Source organism: Rhinatrema bivittatum, chromosome 17, assembly GCF_901001135.1.
Source record: "Rhinatrema bivittatum chromosome 17, aRhiBiv1.1, whole genome shotgun sequence".
Classification (NCBI taxonomy): Eukaryota; Metazoa; Chordata; class Amphibia; order Gymnophiona; family Rhinatrematidae; genus Rhinatrema; species Rhinatrema bivittatum.
In genome coordinates this window covers 56785707-56812622 of record NC_042631.1, presented here as the reverse complement: position 1 = coordinate 56812622, position 26916 = coordinate 56785707, and the positions used below count along the sequence as shown (strand labels likewise).

Below are 26916 nucleotides of genomic sequence, written 5' to 3'. Positions count from 1 at the left end.
TTAGCACGAGAGCCGTGGATTTGCACACTGTTCCTCTTCCAGTCTTTAAATTCTCCCAGGACAGCAGGATATTAGTCCTCACAAAACCCTCCCACCACCACATGGAGTTTGCTTCACCTATATTTTGTTGTATTATTTTTCGCTCGTACTTTTCTGCTATGAGACAAGATTGAAGGGGGACCCTGTGTGGCCATGGGGTTGGTGGCATGCTGGGCATGCTCAGTGTGCCAGTCAAAGTTCTAGAAACTTTGACAAAAGTGTTCTGTGACAGGGCTACATCTGATGATGTCACCCATCTGTGAGGACTAACATCCTGAAGTCCTGGGAGAACACCTGTTACAGGTAAGCAACTCTGCTTTTTGGGCACTTATCCAACTAAAGATTAGTTGGATATCGCATTATAGTGGCATTTTGGGGGCTTTTTGGGTGGAGTTACAGTAGATTAGTTGGATAAGTTGTATTGACCTGAATAACATATCTGGCGAACTCTGGTTGTGCCATAGAGCAGTTCTAAAGTTAACCAGATAAATTTATCCAGATATCTTTAAGATAGCCATCTCAAATCTTGGCACCTGGCAAACAGCACACCTCCCAAGACAGCATGTCTGGTCACTAAATAGATGCCTCCATTCCCCTCAGAAGGAACCACTACTTACTTAGACCAGTGGTTGCAGCTTCAGGGCTCATGAGTTTTAGTTGCTCCTCATCTTGGGATGGTTTCTCGTTTCTGTTTCCAGGCCTGCATACTGATTCTTCAGCTCAAGTGAAGGTGGAGTCAGTGTGAGGGCTATGTTTAATAATCTGTGTGCATCTGTCATCTTTCAGTTCACTTTTTCCTTCCCCTTCACTAAATCTTTCCATCTTAGATGCTTCAAGAAGCACTTCCTCAATGCAGATGCTTCTAAATCTTGCCACTTCCTTTTTTTTTTAAATTTTTAGTTTATCAATTTCAATTTTTACAGACAACAAACAGTGTCAAGAAAACTAGGTTCAGTGATTACAAACAATTCCTCATACTATTTTTTTTACCATACTATTTAAATCAAAACTGCCTATTTGTTACTCCTATACAAGCAGGGGGAGATACAAGATTAATTAGAGCAATTACAATTCAACTTTTAAAATAATAAAGAGTAAGGCAGATTTATACATTAACAGCCTATGATTGTTTCATCCTGTATCTTGAGTCCATTGATGTGATTGTATAAAGCTTTCCATTTGTTCCGGGTCATAGAAAAAACACATCTATTTCCCTCAACTTTCATGACACATTTACATGGGAACCGCACTATTATTTGGGCCCTACGCTGCCTAACCTGAGGAACCAAATGCAAAAACATTTTCCTCCTTCTTTGTGTCTCTTTGACAATGTCTGGGTATACCCAGATCTTCTGATTAAGGTAGAGGGCACTTCTCTTCTGAAGAAATGTTTTGATAATATTATCCCTATCAAGGGGTAACATAAAATTAACAAGTAAAGTTCCTCTTCCTTCTACTTGTGAATCCAGTGAGGTTTCCAGAAATTCTGTAATATTCAGAGTATTTTCTTTTATTTCCATCTGGTTTCCACTTCCCTCTTTAAAACTGGAAACAAAATATACCTTATTTAATATTGGTTGTTCTTCCATAGGAATCATTAGTACTTCCTTTAAGTAGTGTTTAAACTGTTCCATTGCCAAAATCAATTTGCATTTTGGGAAGTTTAGTACTCTAATATTTCGATTTCTAGATTCATTTTCTAGAATTTCAACTCTTCTACTTAGTACCATTTCTCCTTTTATAATAACATTTTGAACAGATTTTAATTATTCCATTTTTTCCTCCATTTGTTCCATTTTTTCTGACTATGTAGACACTTCAGATTTTAAATTATTATACGATTCCTGTGACCCTTTTAATGCCTCTATTAAACTCATTAAAGAGTTTTGTAAGGTTGAGATGGCAAACCACAATGATTCTAGTGTTATATTTTTGGGCTTTTCCAATGGTTTCAAAGCAGGGGAAGAAACTGGTTGCATCAGAATATTAAAATCTTCACGGACTCCCGATACCTCGGATGAAACTTTTAGGGTAATCCCTTCACCTGCTTCGGTTTGATCACCTTCGGAGGTCAGCCCTCCCCAAATTGGGGTGGAAGTCATTCTTCCCCCCTCCATAGCAAGGCCCTCGCTGACCCCAGCTAAACCCTCCTCGGAGGTACTCACTCTGACCAACGCAGTCTGTTTCAAGAGTGATTCCGGGTTAGCTGCTACTGCCTTTGCCGGGGGGGAGGGTGTCGTTGACGCTCCAGGGCTAAGCGATGTTTCTCCCATTAGCAACGCCATCTGCTCTCCGACTGCCGCAAGCATGGGACAGCAGGGACACTCTGGAGTTCTATCTGCCGGTGAGTAGTATCCCGCAATGGTGGTTTATACTAAGGGAGGATTTGGAGAGGCCAAGGAACCTTCTCTTATCCTCCTTTTTCTTTTTGTATGAGGCATTCTTGTTTAAGGCAAATATTCAAAACCAACTTGCGGGAGCTCCAAACCCATCGTCCTCTCATGTCGGCGCCATCTTCGATCTCAAGTCATGCCACTTCCTCTCTCAGTTCTGTCACTTGTTTCCTGAGTAAGTTGGCCTGCAAGAATTTTTCACACCAAACCATTTCCTTGCTGATGATAAGGATATCTTCTGAACAGTGGCAGAAGTAGTAATTGTGGCAGCTCCTTTGTTGGCACAATGTTTTTCAGTTGTTCTTCTGATTTGGTATCTGTAGAAAGAAATGAGAAAAGATACCTAGCAAAGTCTATACCTTTTCCTCAGCTGACCAGTAAGTATAATCAGCTGACATCCTTTCCATGAAATCTAGCATCTACACACTTAGATTCCCTTTATATAGCCCTCTTTACTTGCTCATGTATATTTATGAGATATACCAATAATCCTATGCACCCCAAATAATATTTTATGATGGACACTTCTTCCACAATATCAATTTCAACTCACATATGAAAATGTCCAATCTGTTACTCTTAAAATTTTTTATATTTTAAAGGGAAGAGAAACCTCTAACTTTAAAGAAACACCGCATACACAATGAATTTTACTGAAGAAAATTTTTAAAGGAGGAAATGGAATGTTTCATAAATTTACAATGCATTACTGGCTTGTAATGCTATGTATCCATTTTAATCACAAACTTTCCACCTCCAACCTTAAGTCTTTTTTGTGTGTGAATGAAAAGTGCGCTGACAATTTTTTAAAAAAGATTATAGACAATTGTCGATTAGAGTGTGAAATAAACTCATTTGAAATGGGACTTATAGTTTCACTTAGTGTACTTACTGCCAGCGATAAAACCGACTTATAAACTATGAGATTTAAAATCCACCCGACAAGGCCTTGTTTCTGACCATGGTAGGTCTTTCTTCAGGGGATGTAAGCTGTAATAGTAAATAGTCGGAATTACTTATCTTAGATTGAGTCTGCTGTTGCTGGCATCTTTTTAAATCCTCTTACGCTATGAGTCTTCGAAACTTCCCGCATTCTATAGAGCTGCAAGTAGGCAGCTTTTCGGGCTGTTGATGAGCTTCTATGAAGCTATATTTCCAACACTCTAATTTCCACAAGAAATTTCTTTGAAACTATCGCGAGCTAACGTGCTTCACTTTATTCCATCATCTTCTACTGGCGTGTGTCTTTCGCTCTCCAAAACTCTCACTGCTGTTTCGGGCTTGAATGGGGGATTTAAACAACTTTCCCCTATATTCAAAAACCAGCCAATCAATTCCCAGCGTGGTATAGCGTGATGACATGGATTTAAATTAATGAACTCCAGTCCAGTTCTTTGTTGAGACCCTGTGGAGCCTGGGTCTTTAATGTGAATATCCAGAATGCCTCTCGTCAATTTAACAAGGAAACTCGATCTCCTCCCCTTGGTGACTCCTGTACTTGATCTATTATTGTCCATTTTAAATCCCCAAATATATGGTGGGATTGCAGACAGTGAGCTACTATGGGAGCTTTGATCGATTCTGTCCTTATGTGGGATTTGTGTTCGTTTAACCTTGTTCTTATACAGCGTGTTGTTCTGCCAATATACACCAGGGAACACGGGCAGGTGATCACATATACAACATAAGAGGATTCACAACTGGTTTACCATCTTCAATGTACCTTATAGTGTGTTATGGGATGTTCCCCTCTATAGTATTATTGCAATGGACACACTGGCCACATTTGTAGTGTCCGGTTTGTTCTATTAATGTTCTATTGGTGGAATGTGCATGTACTAGCTTGTCATGCAAATTACTGCCCCTTGAGGTGACAATCAGAGGTGGATTTTGAAATATTTCATGTAACTGTACCAGATGCCAATGTTGGCGTATAGCTTTTGAGATGATAGATGTTGCGGTGGTATGTTTTAAAACACATACTAATTCAGGGCTGTCTTTTTTGGGTCTATAGGTTAATAATGCTTCCCTATCTGAATATTTAGCCCGTTTATAGGCTTTCTTTATGGCCTGTTTCGGATAACCACGCTGAGCAAATCTATCAGTCAAAATTTTTGCTTGTTGTTCAAATTCCCCCATATCTGAGCATATCCGTCTCAACCTATTACAGCTTACATCCCCTGAAGAAAGACCTACCATGGTCAGAAACAAGGCCTTGTCGGGCGGATTTTAAATCTCATAGTTTATAAGTCGGTTTTATCGTTGGCAGTAAGTACACTAAGTGGAACTATAAGTCCCATTTCAAATGAGTTTATTTCACACTCTAATCGACAATTGTCTATAATCTTTTTAAAAAATTGTCAGCGCACTTTTCATTCACACAAAAAAGACTATTAAGGTTGGAGGTGGAAAGTTCGTGATTAAAATGGATACATAGCATTACAAGCCAGTAATGCCTTGTAAATTTATGAAACATTCCATTTCCTCCTTTAAAAATTTTCTTCAGTAAAATTCATTGTGTATGCAGTGTTTCTTTAAAGTTAGAGGTTTCTCTTCCCTTTAAAATATAAAAAATTTTTAGAGTAACAGATTGGACATTTTCATATGTATTTATGAGATATGGCATAAAGTATCATATCTTTTATGATTATAAAATGTGTTTGTATGTGTAGTCTATGAAGAATCCTGTTGCCTTGGGTATGAAAAGGTCAGACCAATTAAAATTATCTTATGGATCTAAAATAAATATTACTAATTAAGCTCCCCCTAAACTTCTTATGTGTTCTGTTTTCATAAATGACTAACAGTTGATCTCAATTATTTCCTTATATTTTTCTGCCAACCAATGTTAAGCTAGTCCTTGTAAACCAACCCTCTAATTAGTATGTTATCCTATATAGAGGGAAGGTAATTTTCCTACTGGTGCGTGGTGCGCACCTAGATACAGAGCCATTTTATAACTTGCACGTGTGTATGTGTGCATGTTAGAAAATAGCCTGACCACGCACACATATGTGCCCAATTTTAAATGGGCATGCGCTTATTCACATAAATCCCAATTCTACTGCAGAAGTAGGAGAATTTTAAAATGGTCGCACATCCATGTTTTTGCCAATTTGACCAAGTTGGCCACCAGTTTACCCAGTTAACAGCTAGGTCCTCCAAACCCTCCAGGTTGAATAGCTTACAATACCCTTTACCCCAGACCCTTAAAACCCTTCAGATTTGGCTAGATTTTATTTTTTTAAACTTACATCTCATCCTTAGCAGAAGTAAACTTGCACGGCAGGGGATCTGGGTGCATGCCTAGGCATGTAAGTATTTACATGCACATCTCTTGGCCATGCCCCAAAACTCCCATGTCCGACCCAGACCATGCTCATTCCATGCCCCTTTTTGAAAAATTTTGAGATGTGTGCACAGCAGGAGAGACATGTGCATCTGGGTGGCTTTAAAATTTCAGTGGGCACACATGAGCCTGGTTTGTATGCATATCTCCTGAGTTTGGCACATGCCAGGCTTTTAAAATCTACCTCTAAGAATGGAAGATGGAGTGGGTGGTGGTTTGGGTAGGATTGAAAAAATAAAATTAGCAAAAAAGAAATCTAACAACAGCAAAACAGTCCTTTACCTCCTAAAACGGTAAGTCATTTAATAACTTCAGTACCTGAATTGAACAAAAGAAGTGCCATGTTGTATAAGACCAAAAGTCCATTGAGTCCAATATCCTGTCTATGATAGTGCCAAATCCCAAAGAGCACATCTGATTTCTTTGTGCCACCTGCAAATTTCACTATATTTTAATATGTAGAATTTTCCAGGAAGGGGAGGTCCAGGGAAGGATCCTTCTAAAGGGGATAGGTTTTGGAGGTGCTATAAAAGATGGCTCCCATGAATCACAGGAATGAGTTGTTACAGGAGTATCTTGAGTGGTGAGGAGCTATAGCCTAGGGTCAGCAGGCTGCAGTTGTTTTTTCTTATCTACTGGAATGAGCAAAGGAAGTGCACTCTAGTAAGGGCTAAGGGTTACTTGGAAGGTTTAGGATCCCTGATCAATGGGGACACTTAACTGCCTGGGGAAAGATTGATGCCAGAGTTGAATGGGAAAGTAAAGAAGCGTTTCCTGTTTTCCATTGATATTTGAAGAGAAATAGAAGAGTAATGGGATTCTGAATGGGAGAATTCTTATATGAAGAATCCTAAGCCACATAAGTCAATTACTGCCTTTGAAACTCTTGTGAATTATCTAAGAAGTTGTGAGGTCCATATTCAGTCACTGTGTGGCTTAGCTAGTTTGCAGATTAAACTTATCTGGCTAACTTATCCCATATATTCAGCAGCACGCCACTGAATATATCTAGTTATCTTAAAGTTAGCCAGATAGGTTTATCCAGTTAATTTTATGACCGGTCTATGGATTGATCAAAGTTAGATAAATTAACTGGCTAACTTTGAATATCGGATTTAGTGTGATTACTTATCTGGCTAACTCAACTCCTCCCTGTTACATCCCCAAAATGCCCCTAACTTATCCAGCTAAATTCTAGCCAGATAACTTATTATCTAGCTAGAATTTAGCTAGATATGTGTCCAAATCTTAATTTAGCTGAATAACATGGGAGTTATCCAGCTAAATGCTTCTGAATATGGACCTCTGTGATTTTTGTTTTTTTGGATTGTGGACTGTTTGCTGATTGTTGCATGCCCTTTTTATTCCTTGAACTTCTGGAATTGAAATTCTAAATAAATCTTCTTTTTCTTGTTTGGCACACCATTTTTGTGTGGACTGTACTTTGTATTGGTGGTAATCTTGGTCCCCAGAGCATGAATCCATGCCTGGTTTTCCATGGGCTGCACCAAGTGAGTCTGTACCCTGAAGCCTCTGAAGGTGACCCACAGAGAAGGAGGGTGAGTGTGTTACAATTTGTTTTTAACAACCAGGGATAAGTGGTGGGTTTTCCCAGAGTCACCTGGTTAATAACTGTTTATGAACATTTTCCCTAGGAAATTATCCACACCCTTTTGAAACCCATCTATGCTAGTTGCTGTGACTTCATCCTCTGGTAACAAATTCCACAGCTTGATTGTGTGTTGAGTGAAAAAAATATATTCTCCAATTTATTTTAAATCTGCTACCTGTTAGTTTCAAAGAGTGTCCACTGTTAAGGATAGTAACTGCTACTCTGTGTAGGTTACCCTCTGTAAAGATTAGTGACAGTCACTCCATGCAGGTTACCCCTATGCCTTCTGTAAATGATAGTAACTGCTGCTCTGTGCAGGTTACCTCTATGCTCCACTTTTTTCATTTCCAACATCTAGCATCTAGGGATCCATAGTGTTTATCCAATGCCCTTTTATTTATTTTACTGATTTATTTAAATAAATAATGAAATTTGTTAACTGCTTTCCGGATTTAAGACAAATCACTCAAAGTGGTGTACAGTCATAAATGCATTAATATGAAACATATTAAAATCATAAAACAAAGTAAACCAGTATAACAGACAAATTATAAATTGTGCTCTTTCCATAACTCAGATCATATCATTGATCATCAATCAAGTCTTTAATTTCTTACGGAAGATCTTGTTCCTCCCTGATCATCAGGGGCAAATTGTTCCAAAAATTTGGAACTATTACTGAGAATGCTCAATTCTGGAGCCTAACACAATTAAATTATTTATTTACTGTTGTCATCCTCACCACCTCATCCAAGAGAGCATTCTAGGCATACAGCACCCTATTCATGAATAAATATTTACTGATGTTGGTTCTGAGTCATCCCTGTTATCTTTTTGGTATGGATGTGAACCCTGGGCTGAGGTGAGAGATGACTCTACCCACAGGGAGGAGCCCTGTGGGTCTCACCATTGGTAGGCGCGGTCTCAGTATCAGGACACAGCTGTAAGTCATACTTTATTATGAATGAGAGAGAAAGGAAGCATAACCCGAGGAGCAGGGTATGCAGTAAAGGTGCAGTTCTGAGTAGAACCTGTGGAGCGGGAAATTCTGTCAAAGTACAGTTCTTGAACTGAGGGTTATACCCAGAGTAGTACTTCAGATGTGATGATCTGGTAGTGGCCCACAGAGTGGGGTACGCCAGATAGCCTTCCCAATAGAATGGAAAATACCTCAGGTATGCAGATCCGGTAGTGGCCTGCAGAGCAGGGTACACCGAAGATAACATGCATGGTGATGATGATGCTGAGGTAGTCTGAGATTCTGGAGCTCAGATGGTGTTTGAGAACGATGAAGCAATATCCTGTAGTGCAGGATAGGGTGTAGCGAATCCTGCTGGTGAAGATGCGGTAGTGGCCCAAGGTCTGGGGTATGCCACAGGGAATCCCAGCAAACTTGAAGAGAGATAAGTAGAAGTACTCACAAGGGTTGGTTCCAGGAATTCAGGCAGGATGGCCCTCCAAGAAGCGGATAGCCTATGAACGCAGAAGAGCCCCAGAGGAGCGGGTACTCAGAGCATTCACCCAGCGAGACAAGAAGTAGGAACCAGAACTTCAAGGAGAAGTGGATTCAGCTATGAGAAGAACTCCTTGCTAACTCGTCTGAGTGTAGGGCCAGTCAGCTTAAATACAGCAAGGTGGTGACGTCATGCGGAGGGGATGCCCCCGAGGTTCCCACCATGACATGTACCAAAGATGGCCCCAGGAACAAGATGGTGGTCGGCATCGCCCACACCATCCCGGGGTCGCCAGGGAGGTCGGCGTTCGCTGGCGGAGGCCGCCCATCTTCCGAGAATTAATGAAGTAGCAAGAAAAGAGGTGAGCATGAGAGGTCGCAGCTGTCTGCGACTGACGGGCGCAACAATCCCATGTGGAGTTTCATTTTATGACCCCCAAGATCGACAGTTTCCTTTCCAAAAGAAAAGGTTTGAATTTGTGCATCATTAATACTTTTCAGGTATCTGAAGGTCTGTATCATTTCTTCCCTGTACCACCTCTCCTCCAAGGTGCTTATTTATTTATTTGTTTGTTTATTTATTTACTTATTTGCCACTTAAACCAAGGCCCTAAGCAGCGTACAGAATAACACACATAAAATCCAAGACATATAGACATTAGGCATGTGCATTCATTTGCGACGAAATAGGAGAGACGATATATCCTATTTCATCATGTTTCGGGGGGGGGGGGGGGGGTGACAAAACGATAGGAAATCCCTCAAAATTTTGTGTGGTTTTCTTATTGTTTTTGGGGAGGGGGAGAAAGGGCACATTAAAAAAAAAACCCCCCAAACCCACCCAACCTTTTAAATTTAATTAATTGCAACCCCCCACCCTCCCGACCCCCCAAGACTTGCCCGACGCCTCCCCAAGACTTACCAAAAGTCCCTAGTGGTCAAGCAGGGTCCCAGGAGTTATCTCCCCCTCTCAGGCCGTCGGCTGCCACTAATCAAAATGGCGCCGATGGCCCTTTGCCCTTACCGTGTGACAGGGGCTATCGGTGCCATTGATGGGCCCCTTTCACTTGGTAGGAGCAATGGATGGCCCATGCCATTTTTTAATTTGAAGGGTTGGGGTGAATTTGGGTTTTTGTTTTTTTTTTAAATCTGAAGGGTTAGGGCCGGTTTCAGGCATCGTTTCAGGAGGGTAGACGAAATAGAATCGGTCCGAACCACGTGAAAATGAAATTTCCTGTGGCGGCTGATAACGAAGGCCGAACCAAGAGGTTCGGCCAAATCACATCTCTAATACACATATAAAATCAAGGTATACATATTCTGATCCTTTTGCCTCTCTTCAAAAGTCTTCTGATACAGACCTCACAGCATTGTGCTCACCCTTCTCTGGACTGCCTCCATCCAGCTCTAGCCCTTTTGAGATTAGTCTCCAGAACAAGGTGAGGCCTCACCAAGGACCTGTACAAGGGCATTAATACCTTCTTTTTTACTGGTTGCCGACCCTTTAAAACAAATCCCCCACCCTCCCAACCCCCCCCAACCCCCCCCCAAATGTTTTAAATTACCTGGGGTCCAGTGGGGGGTCCCGGCACGATCTCCCGCTCTCGGGCCACGGCTGCGTTAATAGAAATGGTGCCGGTGGCCCTTTGCCCTTACCATATGACAGGGCAAAGGTAGCGCCGGCGCCATTTTGGTTCCTGTCACCCGACGTCACGAGTGTAGGAGATCGCTCCCGGACCCCTGCTGGACCCCCAGGGACTTTTGGCCAACTTTGGGGGGCCTCCTGACCCCAACAAGACTTGCCAAAAGTCCAGCAGGGGTCCGGGAGCGACCTCCTGCACTCGGGCCATATTGCCAATATTCAAAATGGCGCCGGCGCTGCTTTTGCCCTCACTATGTCATAGTCACTCGTGATGTCGGGTGACAGGAACCAAAATGGCGCCGGTGCTACCTTTGCCCTGTCATATGGTAAGGGCAAAGGGCCACCGGTGCCATTTCTATTAACGCAGCCGTGGCCCGAGAGCGGAAGATCACGCTGGGACCCTCCCACTGGACCCCAGGTAATTTAAAACATTTTGGGGAGGTTCGGGAGGGTGGGGGATTTGTTTTAAAGGGTCGGGGTGGGTTTTAGGGTTGTTTTGGTGTGCTGGTTTTCCCGCCCTCCCCCCTCCCCCGATTTACGATTTTTTGACGATAAATTGGGGGAATTGCTATTGTATCGCGGCTCTAACGATTTTTGATGATTTAAAATATATCTGACGATTGTTTTAAATCATCAAAAAACGATTCACATCCCTATATACAGCTCTTTTGGATTATTGCATCCCACATGCTTGAACTTCTTGTCATTGAATACCAGCTGCCATATCTTCAACCATTCTTCAAGCTTTCTTAAATCAATTTTCATTGTTTCTACTCATTCTATTTTATAAAATTTAGAATAAAATACAAAGTCTTTTGTCTAATGCATACTTCAATATACAGTGACAGAATAGAATAGTTGAATGCAGCTTTAAGTATTTATACACCACAACATAACTTAAGGTCAGTGAATACAAGTTTTTTTTTAAATTATCCCATCAGTTGGGTTGACCCATTTGAGTAAAGTGAGAGAAAGCAATATCAATAGCCAGCCCCAAGTTATGGAATTCGCTTTTGCTTGAACTGAGACTTCAGACCAATTTTTAAACTTTTAAAAAAGATTTAAAAACTTGATTATTCAGACAAGCATTTGGAGTAGAAGCAATAATATGAATCTTTTTTTAAAAAGGCTGTTTAAATGAGCTAGTGATGCTTTTATAATTATATTTTATGTGTAATATTTAATTGCATATTTTAAGTGTTTTTTTTAATTGAATTAATTTGTATTTTATTTTATTTCCAAGTTAAGGTTATTTTATATTGTACTCTTTATACTGATTTGAAGTTTTATATGTTTCATGTTATTTTATTTGTATTTTTGCTGTGAACCATTATGATTGTTATCAGAATATCAGCATACAAAAACATATAAATAAATAAATAAATACATTCAGGCATGGCCACTCTGTTGCAGATATTTGTATCATCTGCAGAAAGATACTTTATCTTCAATCCCCTCCTCAATGTCACTCACAAATATATTGAAAAGAACTAGTCCCTAAACTGACCCTTGAGGCACTCCACTTAATACTGTTCTCTTATCAGACTTAGTATCATTTACCATTACATGCTGTCTCCTATTTCCAACTAGTTAGTAATCTACTTCACCACCTTGGTGCCCTCTTCCAATATTCTCATTTTATTCGAGCTTCCTATGTGGGACCATATGAAAAGATTTGCTGAAATCCCAGTAAATCACATCAAGAGTTCTTTCTTGATTCAGTTCTCTAGTCACCCAATCAAAGATATAAATCAGATTTGTCTGACAGGACTTTCCTCTGGTGAATCCATGCTGCCTCGGATCCAGCAACCCACTGGATTGTAGATAGTTCACTATCCTTTTCTTCAGCAGATTATCCATCAATTTTCCTACCACTGAGGTGAGGCTAATTGGCCTGTAGTTTCCAGCCTTTTCTCTGCTATCACTTTTAGGAAGTGAGGCCATATCTGTTCTTCTCCAATCTTGTGGTACCACTCCCATTTCCAGGTATCTATTTGAATAGGTATTTCAGTGGACCCACATCTTTGAGCTCCCTTAGTATTCTGAGATGTATTTCATCTAGCCCCATGACCTTGTCCACTTTCATTTTTCCTAGCTCTTCCCATATATTCTCTTTTGTAAATGGGGTTGCAACTACTCTCCATCCATTCATGGTCATCTTATTGATTTTATTTAATTAAAAGCATTTATATACTGTCTTTCACAATGAATATTGACCAAAACGGTTCACAAGACATCAAATAATTATAGAGTATTTATTTATTTATAACTTTTTTTTATACTGAGGTTCAGGTAACAGAGTTACTTATCACTCCGGTTTACATTCCAACAGGCAATAAATAATGACAGAATATGTCTTACAATGAACAAGGATGAGAAGAACTTGGATAAACATAACTAGGAAAAAAAAATAGTAATGTATACAGATAAAAGGAAGTAGACTTGAGGGATTTCAAGCCGACTGGGGAGGGAAGTTGATTAATGGAGGGGGAGAGGGAGACAAGTTACTATAATAATAATAATAATAATAATAATTAAATTAATATTAAATTAATAAACTATAAAAATAAAAATAGCAAATAAAATAGCTTTAAAAATAAAAATTAATAAAACAGTAACGGAGAAAAATACAATTCATGATCATTAATCCCTATTCTCATACGTCGCCGTACATCTCCCCTAAAAATTTTTTACATAATAGATAGTCAAGAAGAAGAAAAAAACATCTAATATAAAATAAAGTTCAGATTAAATGCCATTAAACGGTTATAAGGCAATGGTGATTGTTTTTATTTTATTGATAGTTTGATTTGTTGTTCAATGTCTGCAAAGGCCTTTTTAAACACATGCATTTTAAGTGATTTTTTTAAACTCTTTAAGGTTCAAGATTTGTCTCAACACATTCAGAAGGGAGTCATCTCATCCAGCAATGGTCCTTCTCCAGGATCTTCTTTAGTGAACACCAAACTGAAATATTTATTTAATATATTTGTTTAATATTTCCACTATTTCTTGGTCTTCTCTACACATTGCTCCTTATCACCTTTCAATTTCACTATACTATCCTGGGCCTTTCTCCTTTCTCTAAAATATCATAAAAACATTTTTTCACCTTGCTTTACCTCTTTGGAAATCATTTCTTCCACTTGAACTTTTTCCTTCCTGATTTATTTCCCATCAACTTCACACAAGAATTCTTCTTTGTGTTCCTCTGTCCGGGATCCTTTCTACTTCTATAATGGTCGGAAAGTGGTTAAGGCTTCTAGGTGGTTTTAGTTCTCTTTGTAATTCCCACACATTCAAACAGAAATATCTATACACTGCACTTAGCTGATTTTCAAATTTATTGCCATAATACATTGAGGGGTAGATTTTATAAAGTTGTGCACAGGCGTGCGCATGTTATAAAATCGGGGGTCAGCGCACTCAAGGGGGTGCACAATTGTGCACACTGCACGCCGATGCCCGCGGCCTTCCCCAGTTCCTTCCCAGGCAGCTCTAATTTCAGAGCGGCCTAGGAGGGAACTTCCCATCCCCCTGCCCTAATTTCTCTTCCCCTTCCCCTAACCAACCCACCCCATTATCCCTATCCTAATCCCCCCCAAAAAATTATTTTACCTGTTGCGCCTGCCTAGGGGCAGGTGCAGGTTTCATGCACCGGCACCCGATTCTCCGACACAGCAGCAACTGGCTGCTGTGCTGGAGGCCTCTGGCCCTGCCCCCTCCCCACCCCTTTCCCAAAGCTCCGGGACTTAGACGTGTCCCGGGGCTTTATGCACATTGCTGGGCTTTGTAAAATAGGCCCACATGCGTAACCCCACCTACGTGTGTAAATCCTATGGATTTACGCGCATAGGGCTTTTAAATCTACTCCTGAGTATATATAATAATCTGAGACTAATAAAAATTGTAATAAACATAAGAATAAGGTATAATGTAAACAGGGGAAAATAATACAAATTTAATAGACAATACAAGAAAATATATACATAGAATAAGTAAATGAAAAACCAGAGAATATATATATATTTTCAATGGAATATTTAATCTGCTTATGTCCCTGAGATCATCCAATGAATCTCAGCAGTGAAACAGTGTGTCACCTAGGACACAGTGCTGTAGCACAGCATTTATTGAATGTCTTGCGTTACCACCAGTACTGGGGTATTGGTCTCATAAGGTATATAGAATATCTAATTCTTTGTCTGACTTTTCAGCCAATATGCAGCAATCAGTCATGGTGTGCACTTTTTCTTTCTTTTTTCTCCTAAGGCAAAGGAGTCCTGCCAGATGTAGGCTTAAAAAAGGTCAGAAGAATGTGACCTATAGGTAACTCAATAATGCAAGTTTCCTGAGGGTCTCACAGACTAGCACACAAAATTCAGTGGTTTAGTGTTCCAGAAGAGCAGAGCTTAACAGAAAAGAGAAGCCTAAAAGCTTAACAAATCCTAAACATATATGTTCACAATTTATACAGCTCAGTCAATAGTTCAATTCTTTAGGGCCTAACTGGCCCTGCCCCTAACATCAAAATTCTTCACATTTTTTAAACCCTGTCTAATACACTTCATTCTTCCCCACATTGGAGAATTGAGCCAAGATTGGATGATAAGGAATGAGGTGCTGGAGGAATATTTTCATAATCATAAAACATAAAAAAACAAGGAAAACACAACCTAAACCAATATAGATTAACATTTTGGTGCCCTGAGGCAGATGATGTCACCGCGCAAGATGGCCGCCTAAGCCCCACGCTGGGTTCCCCCCAACATTTAAATCTGATACCATCGGTGGTTGAGGGCATATATAAATATCAAATTTAGCTAACTTCAGCTTGTAAACTAGCCGGCATGGCAGCCGTGAAGAAAAAAACGGACCTCAAATGTTTTTCGTTCGCCGCGGCAGCAGCGGAGCTAGAATCAGGCTCGGGAGATAAAATGGCGGCCAGGCTAGGCTCACAGACGGGAGCAGACGAAGAGTTAAGTTGTGACCAGGCAGAGATAGGACAAAGCGAAATACCTTCGCGATCGGAATTCCAAGCCTGGTTTGGAGCTCTTCTTGCAGATATGGCCCAATATTGCCGAGAAATGGGTGAGATGATAGCCGGTCTAAAAACAGAAATGAACGAGCTGTTACGCCGCCTGGAAGACATGGAGGAGGGGCAGGAGGAACAACAAATGGCAGCTCAAAAACTACTGGACGAGCAGCAAAAAATCAGAGGCATACAGGCAGAAATGGGATCCCGATTAGAAGGTATGGAAAATAGAATGAGGAGATCCAACCTCAGATTCAGAGGAGTTCCCGAGGAAGCTGAATATGAAGACAGCTTTCAGGTAATACAAGAAATCTGCTTGCAGCTGCTCACAGGGAATAATGAACAAGAGGAGATAATTTCAATTAAATTGGACAGAGCACATAGAACCATGGGAGCCACGCGGAACAAACAGGCAAGAGATATAATCGCCTGCTTCCACAATTTTTCTATCAAAGAAAAGGTAATGAGGGCTTCCAGAAAGCAATGCACTGTGGCCTGGAAAGGAAATGTGATTGAAATCTTTCAGGACTTGGCACAAACAACTATAAAAAGAAAAATGCAAATTTCGTGAGGTAGTGCAGGCGCTACGGAGTCAAAACATGCAGTATAGTGGCTCTTTCCTTTTGGACTTAGCTTCACTATCCATGGAATCACCTCAAGAGTTAAAACAGTAGCAGAAGCTGAAGACATCTTAAAAGCAGCAGGGTTCCTGACTCAGGCTAGGCAGCCGGCATCCACGGAGACTCAAGGAACCACGCAAGACCGCGACTATCCAAAATGGCAAAGAGTGCCCAAAGGAGGGAAAAGATTGCAATGACACTCTGGGGATCCACCTGTAACTACAGGCCCAGGCTGAGGCGAAGGGACATTCTGGGACACCAGCGAGAATGTATGGACTTACGGTCTAGTATGAGGGTTTAAAGGGTGGAAGAAGAGATGTTGTCAAATTCTGGTTAAATGTTTTGTTTGCTTAAGTCATTAATGATTAAGGAGTATCAGAATGTTTATCTATAAGATCAAGCTGGTAAAAAAAGGGGGGGGCGGGGGAGATGAAGAAGGGTCTTGTTCAGCGATGTCATTGCCTCAGATGGGAGAGACCCACACAGGTGACTGTGGGTTTGACAGGAGGTAGGGAAGGGGGGAGGGGGAGGGCTTCAGAAATGTCAAGGTCCTTTCAAAACAAATAAGAGAAGGGTTGAAATGTTAAACAATGACGAGAGGACATGGTCCCTAGCTTTCTTGAATACTAGTGGCAACAAGGCAGGAGGGGCTGATTTAAGAGAACCATACACACAATATGTCATTCAACGATGAGTAGCCTAAAAATCATATCCATCAACACTAAAGGGCTCAACACCCCAATGAAACAAAAAATTTTTTTTTCATGAAATTTATTTATTTATTTTTATTTATTTATCGGGTTTTATATACCGTCAATTCGAATTCATCATTATAAATCCATCATAACGGTTTACAAATATGAAGGTTACATGTTAAGGGATAAACATGAAATAATAAACATGACCTGAAAACCCATAAGGTTGACATTGGGCTATGTCAGGAGACGCACTTGACTAAGCGACATGAGAGATTACTTGTATCCAAGTGTTGGGTCCATCGGTCCTAGACGGCTTTGCCCCGTTTGCCTCACCATATTCACAGTTCCTTCCGCTTACCTGGGAAAGATGGCTACCGCCGCTTCTACAAGCCGAGCTCTCTGGCGTCCCCGGAACAGCTATGGTGCAGCCTCCCACCATTGCTCCTCCCAGGTACTTACTAGGGTGCGCGCATGCGCGTAACCCATGTCTTTGTACCACCCTTGGCGCAAACCTCGAGGGCATTCCCTCATGCTGACGTCACGCCATCCGGGTATATTACCTTCACTAATTTGCTAGCTCGTTGAGTTAGCAGGGACTCGAATCTGTTCCTGTCTATGCTACTTTGCCGCTTCCATGCTGCTGCAGGAAGCTCTCTCTCTGCCCTTCGGGGTAACTGCTAACCTGGGTACTCGCTCCTCGAGGGCCTGCTTTCCCTGCCTCGGTGCCTGTACCTTCTACAACATACCTGGTGGAATCGCATATCAACAGCAAACACCTAGTGAGTACTCTAACTCTCAGTCTATCTCATCCACAGTATCTCCTTGCTGGGAGACCTGCTGCGGAACCTCCTGACGTCATCAAGGAGAGAAGGGCTCCCTCTGCTGAGGGCCCTGAGACTGCAACCACAGACTGCCTCACTATTGTCACCTTTGGTGGCTCTCTTCAAGCTGTCTAATAAAGAACTATCTTGTGTTTTGTGTAGTACGAGTCTAGCCCATTGCTGTGGCTCCTCACGGGGCTCCTCCTCGTGGGCGTGGTCATCTCCACAGTACCCAAGGATCCACCAAAACACATGTAACCACAACAGATTGCTAACTACATGGATCCGGCTTAGCTCACTGTGTTGCAGGCCATTCCAGGCCTGACCCAGTGGATCTCCGAACAGCAGACTGCGCTGGAAGGACTGACCACTGCATTTAATCTACTGCACACAAAGATGAACACGCCTTCCACCTTAGGTAAAGAAGCTAAACCATCTGAGGTGACGGTCAAGACTACTGTGCTTCTAGCAGCTCCCACCCACTTCTCGGGAGAAGTCTGGAGATGCAGAGACTTCATTAACCAGTGCTGCATACACTTTGCATTACAACCTGGCCACTTTCCCACAACCTATGCCAAGAGTACCTATATCCTGTCGTATCTAGATGGGCGAGGATTGTCTTGGGCCTCTTCGCTATGGGAGCACGAGGATCCGATTCTTCATGACCTTGAAGGATTTCTCCAACTGTTTAAATCAGTTTTCGATGATCCTGCCCGGTATACTATTGCAGGATCTTCTTTAGTGCACCTGAAGCAAGGGAACAAACCATTAGCTGACTGTTGCGTCCATCGCTACTCGACGCCCTCACTCCACCCTCTCTACCTCTGTGGCAACTCCCTCGGGGTCTGAGGGATGGCTACAGCCGCGGCATCTCCATACCGTCTCCCTCCGGCTTCCCCAGACTGGCTCGTTGCTGCGGATCTGTCATGATAACTTGTGACGTAGGGTGCGCGCTCCGACTAATGTACCAGCAAGGGCGCGAACCTCTGGGGCGTCCCCCTGAACTGACGTCATCCACTTCCAATATAAAAGGTCTCAGTATTCACTAACTAATCGAGTTAGCAAGGACAAGAATTCGGATTCAGACTCACTACGGATTCGTCCAAGCTACTCTGCCTCCACGGACTTACCAGGGGTACTCGCTCCTCGAAGGCCCATGTTCCTGAGCACTCTGAAGATTCTCTACTGCCTGGAAGCTATCGCAGATACAGACATTTGTGAGTTACCATCGCTCTCTCAGAGCTTTCTCTGGAAACAGGTACTCGCTCCTCAAGGGCCTAACCCTTTCTAGCTACTGAGCCTCTTTAAGAGCTTATGTGAGATTAGTTATCTAGTTCTGGCTATGAACACAGCATACTCACTATCTATAGTCTCTCTTCATCTCAGGCACTCTGGGATCGCTGTTCCAGTACCTGAGGGACTTCAGCCCTGCCGGGCATATCAGCTCACTACTGCCACCTCTGGTGGTTCTACTAACCTGTCTAATAAAAGAACTATCTGTGTCTGTCTCCATAACCCAGCCTAGCCGGTGGTCCCTCTCAGGATATCCTCCTGGGGGAGCTGTCATCTGCCATCGGCCCAAGGATTCACCTATCTACCTTCCTCTACAGCTGAGTGCCTTCTCCAAGCACTCCGCTGGTACAGATTGCTACTCCTTCCATCAGGGGTCTTCAGCAACAGTTCATAACAGATTGTTATCTACTCCCTTTACAGGAACTGAGCATATCAGATTGCTAACTCCCAGCTCTAAGACAGAGCTTTCCTAACAGATTGCTAACTCCTCCTTCCACAGGAGTAGATTTGCTCAAGATTGCCAACTCCTCCCTCTCTTGGAGAAGAGCATTACAGATTGCTAACTCCACCCTCAACAGGATTGTCCAGCAGCCAGTTCACAACAAGATTGCTAACTCCTCCCCTCTGGAGGAGCGAACTCTAACAGATTGCTAACTACAGTGGATCCGGCTAAATTTAGAGAAGTAGTACTCCTGGGAATCCAGCTTAAGGTATGGGATGTCAGTAACCCATGGACCCGGCACACCTCTCCGCTTTGCAGGCTATACCGGGCCTGGCTCAACGCATCTCAGAACAGCAAGAAACCTTGGAGAAACTCACTGCAGCATTCCACCAGCTTCACACACAGAAGATACAAGGCACAACTTCTACCCAAGAAGATCAGTTATAGGAGGTAACTTTAAAGACTGCTATTCCACTGGCGGCGCCTATTCGTTTCTCTGGAGAACTCCAGAAGACGCGGGGCTTTTTGAACCAGTGCAGCTTGCATTTCACCTTACAACCTTCATTGTTTGTCAGGGGCCTCTCTAAGACCACCTACATCCTGTCGTATTTGGAAGGGAGAGCCTTGTCGTGAGCATCTACCTTGTGGGAACACAAGGACCGTATCTTGCAGTACATAGAAGGATTTATGGACTTGTTTAAATCCGTTTTTGATGACCCTGCTCGTAATACGGTTGCCGGATTTGCTTTCGTGGACTTGAAGCAAGGCAACAGATCATTGGCTGAATTTGCCATAGAATTCAAGACTCTTGCAGAGGAACTTCGCTGGGACCCCAATTGTCTGAAGACTCTCTTCTGCAGAGGCCTGGATACCCGCTTGAAAGACGAGCTGGCCGCTCGCCAGACACCTGACTCGCTGGAGGAATTGATAGCCTTAGCTACTCGGATTGATTGTCGGTTCCGAGATAAGGTGAAGGAATTCTGGCCCAAGGTGTTAACTGGGTTGAAACAGGCCAGTACCCCTGTACCTCAGATGGGTCCAGCAATTCCTGCTTTTGATAAAGAGGAACCGATGCAAATTGGTTGTGGTCACTTGACCTCAAAAGAGAGATTTCAGAAGAAACACGGCCTGTGCATGTACTGCGGTCAGCCCGACCATGATGTCGCTACATGCCCCATCTTGTCTGGGAAACAGATGGGCCTAGGTCCCGCGGGAGGACTGTTCTTGGGCCTTACCGCATCCTCTCCTCCGCTCTCTCTTCCAGTCTCCCTGACCTATGGACCAGTCACGGTTCACACTGCTGCCCTGGTGGACTCAGGGGCAGGAGGCAACTTCATTACTAGACATTTAGTGGAATACTTGAGGATCCCTCTCATCAAATTAAAAAATCCACTACTGTTGTTGTCCATTCATGGGGAACCCTTGCCGGGTGACATGACTTACGAGACCATATCAGTTACGCTTCACACCGGAGCATTCCATATGGAAATAATCTCCTTCTTTGTATTAGAGAAGGCCATGCACCCTATTGTCCTGGGGTTACCCTGGCTACAAGTGCACCAACCCCAATTTGACTGGGCATTCCTGGATCTCTCACGTTGGGGCCCAGACTGTCATAGGAAATGCCTCAAGGAGGTCTCGCCTATTATCTGCATGTCTACTACCCCAGCGGGGCCAGAGCTGCTGCCCCAGGATGCATGCTCTCGAGATGGATCTTTCGAAGAGATGATTGAGGTCCTTCATCTACATGGGCCCTGTGAGAATACCATGGGTTCAGGTACGAATACTGATCTACCAGAAGAAGGAATGGATCCTTCCTCTGATCTTGATGAGAGGATGATGTGGGAAGATATACCTGATGAGCCTCAGAACATAATTGATCCAACGAAAATCATGTTAGCTACTACCCAGTCTGTACGCGTTGGTAAGACTGTTGTTCCAAAGCATCTCAGGAAGAAAGTGCTTTTCTGGGCGCATGATTCCAAGCTGGCTGGCCATCCTCGTCAACGCCGAACTCTGCTCAAAATACAGGAACTGTGTTGGTGGCCTACCATCAATGTGGCCTACCATCAATGTGGCATCCTGCACTAATTGTACCAAGAACAAACTTCTTTCGGGCAACCTTGGGTCAGATGCAACCTCTGTCAGTTCCAGATCGTTCCTGGTCGCACATCGCTACTGACTTCGTAGTCGATCTACCCACATCTGGAGAAATGAACACTAGCTGGGTGACAGTGGATCGATTTAGCAAGATAGCACACTTCGTGGCGCTTCCAGGCATACCCTCTGCATTGGAACTCGCTAAGCTTTTTATACAACACATATTCCGTCTCCATGGTCTGCCTTTACACATCGTATCCAATCGTGGATCTCAGTTCACAGCACGGTTCTGGAAGGCCTTGTGCAAATGGCCTTCCAGAATGGCCATTTGCACAAGGCCAGACGGAACGGATGAATCGGACGATGAAGCAGTTTATTCAAGCCTATGTCACATCCCGACAGAACAATTGGGCCGAATTGCTTCCATGGGCTGAATTTGCAATTAACTCTCATCCTGCTACATCTACTGGAAAGTCACCTTTTGAAGTGGTTTTTTGACGTTCCCCAATACCACCACTTCCACTGAAGCTCTCGGTGACATCCCCAGCAGCTCAATCCACTGCTGATGATATCCATAAACTATGGGTTCAGACGAAGGAGATGCTAATCAAAGCGAGTGATCGTGCTAAGAAATACTACGGTGCACACCATGTGCAAGCTCCAGTCGTCAAGCCAGGAGAGAAGGTTTGGTTGTCAACTAAGCATCTCAGACTCAAACTACCCTTCTCTCGGATTGCTCCTCACTACGTGGGACCATTTCCAGTTATTCAACCTATTGGCAATGTCACCTATCATTTGAAGTTACCACCTGGACTCAACATTCATAATGCTTTCCATGTTTCTCTCTTGAAAACACTTATACTCAGCTAATTTTCTTCCAAATCTCAATAACCTACCATCATCAATGCAGAAGACGAATTAGAATATAAGGTCGAAGAGGTTTTGGATGTTCGTAAAAGAAGCAAGAATTTTGAATACCTTCTGAAATGGGAAGGTTTTGGCCCTGAAGAAAATTCTTGGGAGCCTCAGACCAACTTCTTGGATAAAGAGATGCTTCATCGGTTCCACCTCGCGCATCCTTTGAAAACTAAGCCTGGTACCCAAAGAGGAGATCGCCCTTTGAAGTGGGGTACTGTTGCGCCCGTTGCTGCTCAACGCCCTCACTCCGCCCTCTCTACCTCTGTGGCGACTCCCTCCGTGTCTGATGGACGCTACAGCTGCGGCGTCTCCATACTGTCTCCCTCCGGCGTCCCCGGACCGGTTTGATGCTGCGGATCCGCCATGTTGCCTGATGACGTAGGGCATACTCGCTCGCTCCGACTAATGTACCAGCAAGGGCACGAACCACTGGGGTGTCCCCCTGAACTGACGTCCTCCGCTTCCAATATAAAAGGTCTCAGTATTCGCTAACTAATCGAGTTTGCAAGGACAAGAATTCGGATTCAGACTCGCTATGGATTCGTCCAAGCTACTCTGCCTCAGACATATCAGGGGTACCCGCTCCTTGGGGGCCTCACTCTCTTTTCTTTATTTCAGATTTCAGATAGGAACCAATACTCGCTCCTTGAGGGCCCTTGTTCCTGAACACTCTGAAGATTCTCTACTGCCTAGAAGCTATCGCAGATACAGACATTTGTGAGTTACCATCGCTCTCTCAGAGCTTTCCCTGGAACTAGGTACTCGCTCCTCGAGGGCCTAACCCTTTCCAGCTACTGAGCCTCTTTAAGACCTTATGTGAGATTGGTTATCTAGTTCTGGCTATGAACACAGCATACCCTGTCTACTCACTATCTATAGTCTCTCTACAGCTCAGCCACCCTGGGATCACTGTTCCAGTACCTGAGGGACTTCAGCCCTGCTGGGCATATCAGCTCACTACTGCCACCTCTGGTGGTTCTACTAACCACTCTAATAAAAGAACTATCTGTGTCTGTCTCCATAACCCAGCCTAGCTGGTGGTCCCTCTCAGGATATCCTCCTGGGGGAGCTGTCAACTGCCATCAGCCCAAGGATTCACCTATCTACCTTCCTCTACAGCTGAGTGCCTTCTCCAAGCACTCGGCTGGTACAGATTGCTACTCCTTCCATAAGGGGTCTTCAGCAACAGTTCATAACAGATTGTTACTACTCCCTTTACAGGAACTGAGCATATCAGATTGCTAACTCCCAGCTCTAAGACAGAGCTTTCCTAACATTGCTAACTCCTCCTTCCACAGGAGTAGATTCACACAAGATTGCCAACTCCTCCCTCTCCTGGAGAAGAGCATTACAGATTGCTAACTCCTCCCTCAACAGGAGTGTCCAGCAGCCAGTTCACAACAAGATTGCTAACTCCTCCCCCTCTGGAGGAGCGAACTCTAACAGATTGCTAACTCCTCCCACCAAGGGAGCTGATTCATAACAGATTGCTAACTCCTCCACTCTGGAGGAGCGAACTCTAACACTGACTTCGCTATCGACTTCAAGGCACTGGCGTCTGAATTATCCTGGGACCCGAGATGCCTGAAGGCCCTCTTTGAAAGGCTGAACTCCCGTCTGATTGACAAACTCGCCGCTCATGAGATGCCTGAGACCTTGACTGAACTAGTGAAATTGGCAACAAGGATCGATTGCTGACTTCACAACAAGGTTCAAGAGACCAAGACTCCCAGAAGACCCCTTCTGAGTTAAGTTCAAGTCAAGTCCACTCCCATGTCTGTTCCTCCGGTCCCGGCAGCCAGTGAAGAAGAACCTATGCAGTTAGGCCGCAGCCATCTGACTTCAAATGAGAGAAGAACACGGAAGAAATTGGGGCTGTGTATTTACTGTGGACAAATCGGTCATGCTGTGCAAACTTGCCCTATGTGTCCTGGAAACTGGCAGACCTAAGTCCTGTGGGAGGACTCTTCTTAGGTATCACCACTCCTTCTCCTCCACTCTGTCTTCCTGTATCCTTGATCTGCGGACCTTTAGAGTATCAGACTCTTGCCCTAGTGGACTCTGGCGAAGGAGGTAATTTCATTCTACAACAATTAGTGGAGCACCTACGGATCCCCACTTCCACTATGAAGTCTCCACTACTTTTTTCGTCCATCCATGGAGAGCCCTTACTGGGTGAAGTAACACTACACACCAAAGCAGTGTGTCTATGGACCGGTGCCCTCCATTCTGAAACCATCTCCTTTGTTTTAGAGAAGGCCATGCACTCTATAGTACTGGGATTACCTTGGCTGCAGCAGCATATGCCTCAATTCATTTGGGCTACACTGGAACTGTCAAGATGGGATCCAGACTGCCATGATAAATGCCTGATGGAGATAGCTCCGTTGATGCCGGGATTGCCGCCTCAATATGCATATTTCCAAGATGTCATAAGAACATAAGAACATGCCATACTGAGTCAGACCAAGGGTCCATCAAGCCCAGCATCCTGTTTCCAACAGTGGACAATCCAGGCCATAAGAACCTGGCAAGTACCCAAAAACTAAGTCTATTCCATGTTACCGTTGCTTGTAATAGCGGTGGTTATTATCTAAGTCAACTTAATTAATAGCAGGTAATGGACTTCTCGTCCAAGAACTTATCCAATCCTTTTTTAAACACAGCTATACTAACTGCACTAACCACATCCTCTGGCAACAAATTCCAGAGTTTAATTGTATGTTGAGTGAAAAAGAACTTTCTCCGATTAGTTTTAAATGTGCCACATGCTAACTTCATGGAGTGCCCCCTAGTCTTTCTATTATCTGAAAGAGTAAAAAAATGATTCACATCTACTCGTTCTAGACCTCTCATGATTTTAAACACCTCTATGATATCCCCCCTCAGCCATCTCTTCTCCAAGCTGAAAAGTCCTAACCTCTTTAGTCTTTCCTCATAGGGGAGCTGTTCCATTCCCTTTATCAATTTGGTAGCCCTTCTCTGTACCTTCTCCATCGCAATTATATCTTTTTTGAGATGCGGTGACCAGAATTGTACACAATATTCAAGGTGCGGTTTCACCATGGAGCGATACAGAGGTATTATGACATTCTCCGTTTTATTCACCATTCCCTTTCTAATAATTCCCAACATTCTGTTTGCTTTTTTGACTGCCGCAGCACACTGAACCGACGATTTCAATGTGTTATCCACTATGACGCCTAGATCTCTTTCTTGGGTAGTAGCACCTAATATGGAACCTAACATTGTGTAACTATAGCATGGGTTATTTTTCCCTATATGCATCAACTTGCACTTGTCCACATTAAATTTCATCTGCCATTTTCCAGCCTCACAAGGTCTTCCTGCAATTTATCACAATCTGCTTGTGATTTAACTACTCTGAACAATTTTGTATCATCTGCAAATTTGATTACCTCACTCGTCGTATTTCTTTCCAGATCACTTATAAATATATTGAAAAGTAAGGGTCCCAGTACAGATCCCTGAGGCACTCTACTATAGGGATGTGCAGACAAAAAGTTTATGTTCATAAGTCCATAAATCGAAAGGGGGGTTCAATTTCGGTCAATATGGACATATGTAGAATTCTATAAGTTGAGTCTATGTCCATACGTGCACCGATTCCCTAAATAAAAATTTAAACCCCTCACCCTCCTTAATCCCCCCCCAAGACTTACCAAAACTCCCTGGTGGTCGAGCGGGGAGTCAGGAGGCCATTCCTGTATTCCTTTGCGAGGAGCACGTGACGTCGGCGCCTCCTGACCCTCAGAAGCTGGCCAAAAGTTCCGGTTGTGTCCAACGAGGGTCCCGGAGCGAACGCGCGGGGAATCACGTGACGTCCGCGTCACTCCGATGTGACGCCGACGTCACATGCTCCTCGCAAAGGAATACAGAAATGGCGTCCTGACTCCCCGCTCGACCACCAGGGAGTTTTGGTAAGTCTTGGGGGGGGATTAAGGAGGGTGAGGGGTTTAAATTTTTATTTAGGATCAACAATCGCGATTTCCAACGTATTCAACATAGCTATGTTGAATACGTTGGAAATCCGATCGTTTTCGCCTCATCACTTTTTTAAGTTAAAAAAAAAATTACGTTGCGTTTTACATATGCGTTCAAAACGAATGCACACCCCTACTCTACTGCCCACTCCCTTCCACTGAGAAAATTGTCCATTTAATCCTACTCTCTGTTTCCTGTCTTTTAGCCAGTTTGCAATCCATGAAAGGACATCACCTCCTATCCCATGACTTTTTACTTTTCCTATAAGCCTCTCATGAGGAACTTTGTCAAATGCCTTCTGAAAATCCAAGTACAGTACATCTACCGGTTCACCTTTATCCACATGTTTATTAACTCCTTCAAAAAAGTGAAGCAGATTTGTGAGGCAAGACTTGCTTTGGATAAAGCCATGCTGACTTTGTTCCATTAAACCATGTCTTTCTATATGTTCTGTGATTTTGATGTTTAGAACACTTTCCACTATTTTTCCTGGCAC

General features: G+C 43.2%; 1 protein-coding gene across 1 annotated transcript in view; it reads left to right on the top strand.

Moving 5' to 3' along the window:
- TESMIN (testis expressed metallothionein like protein) overlaps window positions 1-26916 on the top strand; it is a gene marked incomplete in the record, with an annotated part of 1041263 nt that overhangs the window by 685157 nt on the left and 329190 nt on the right.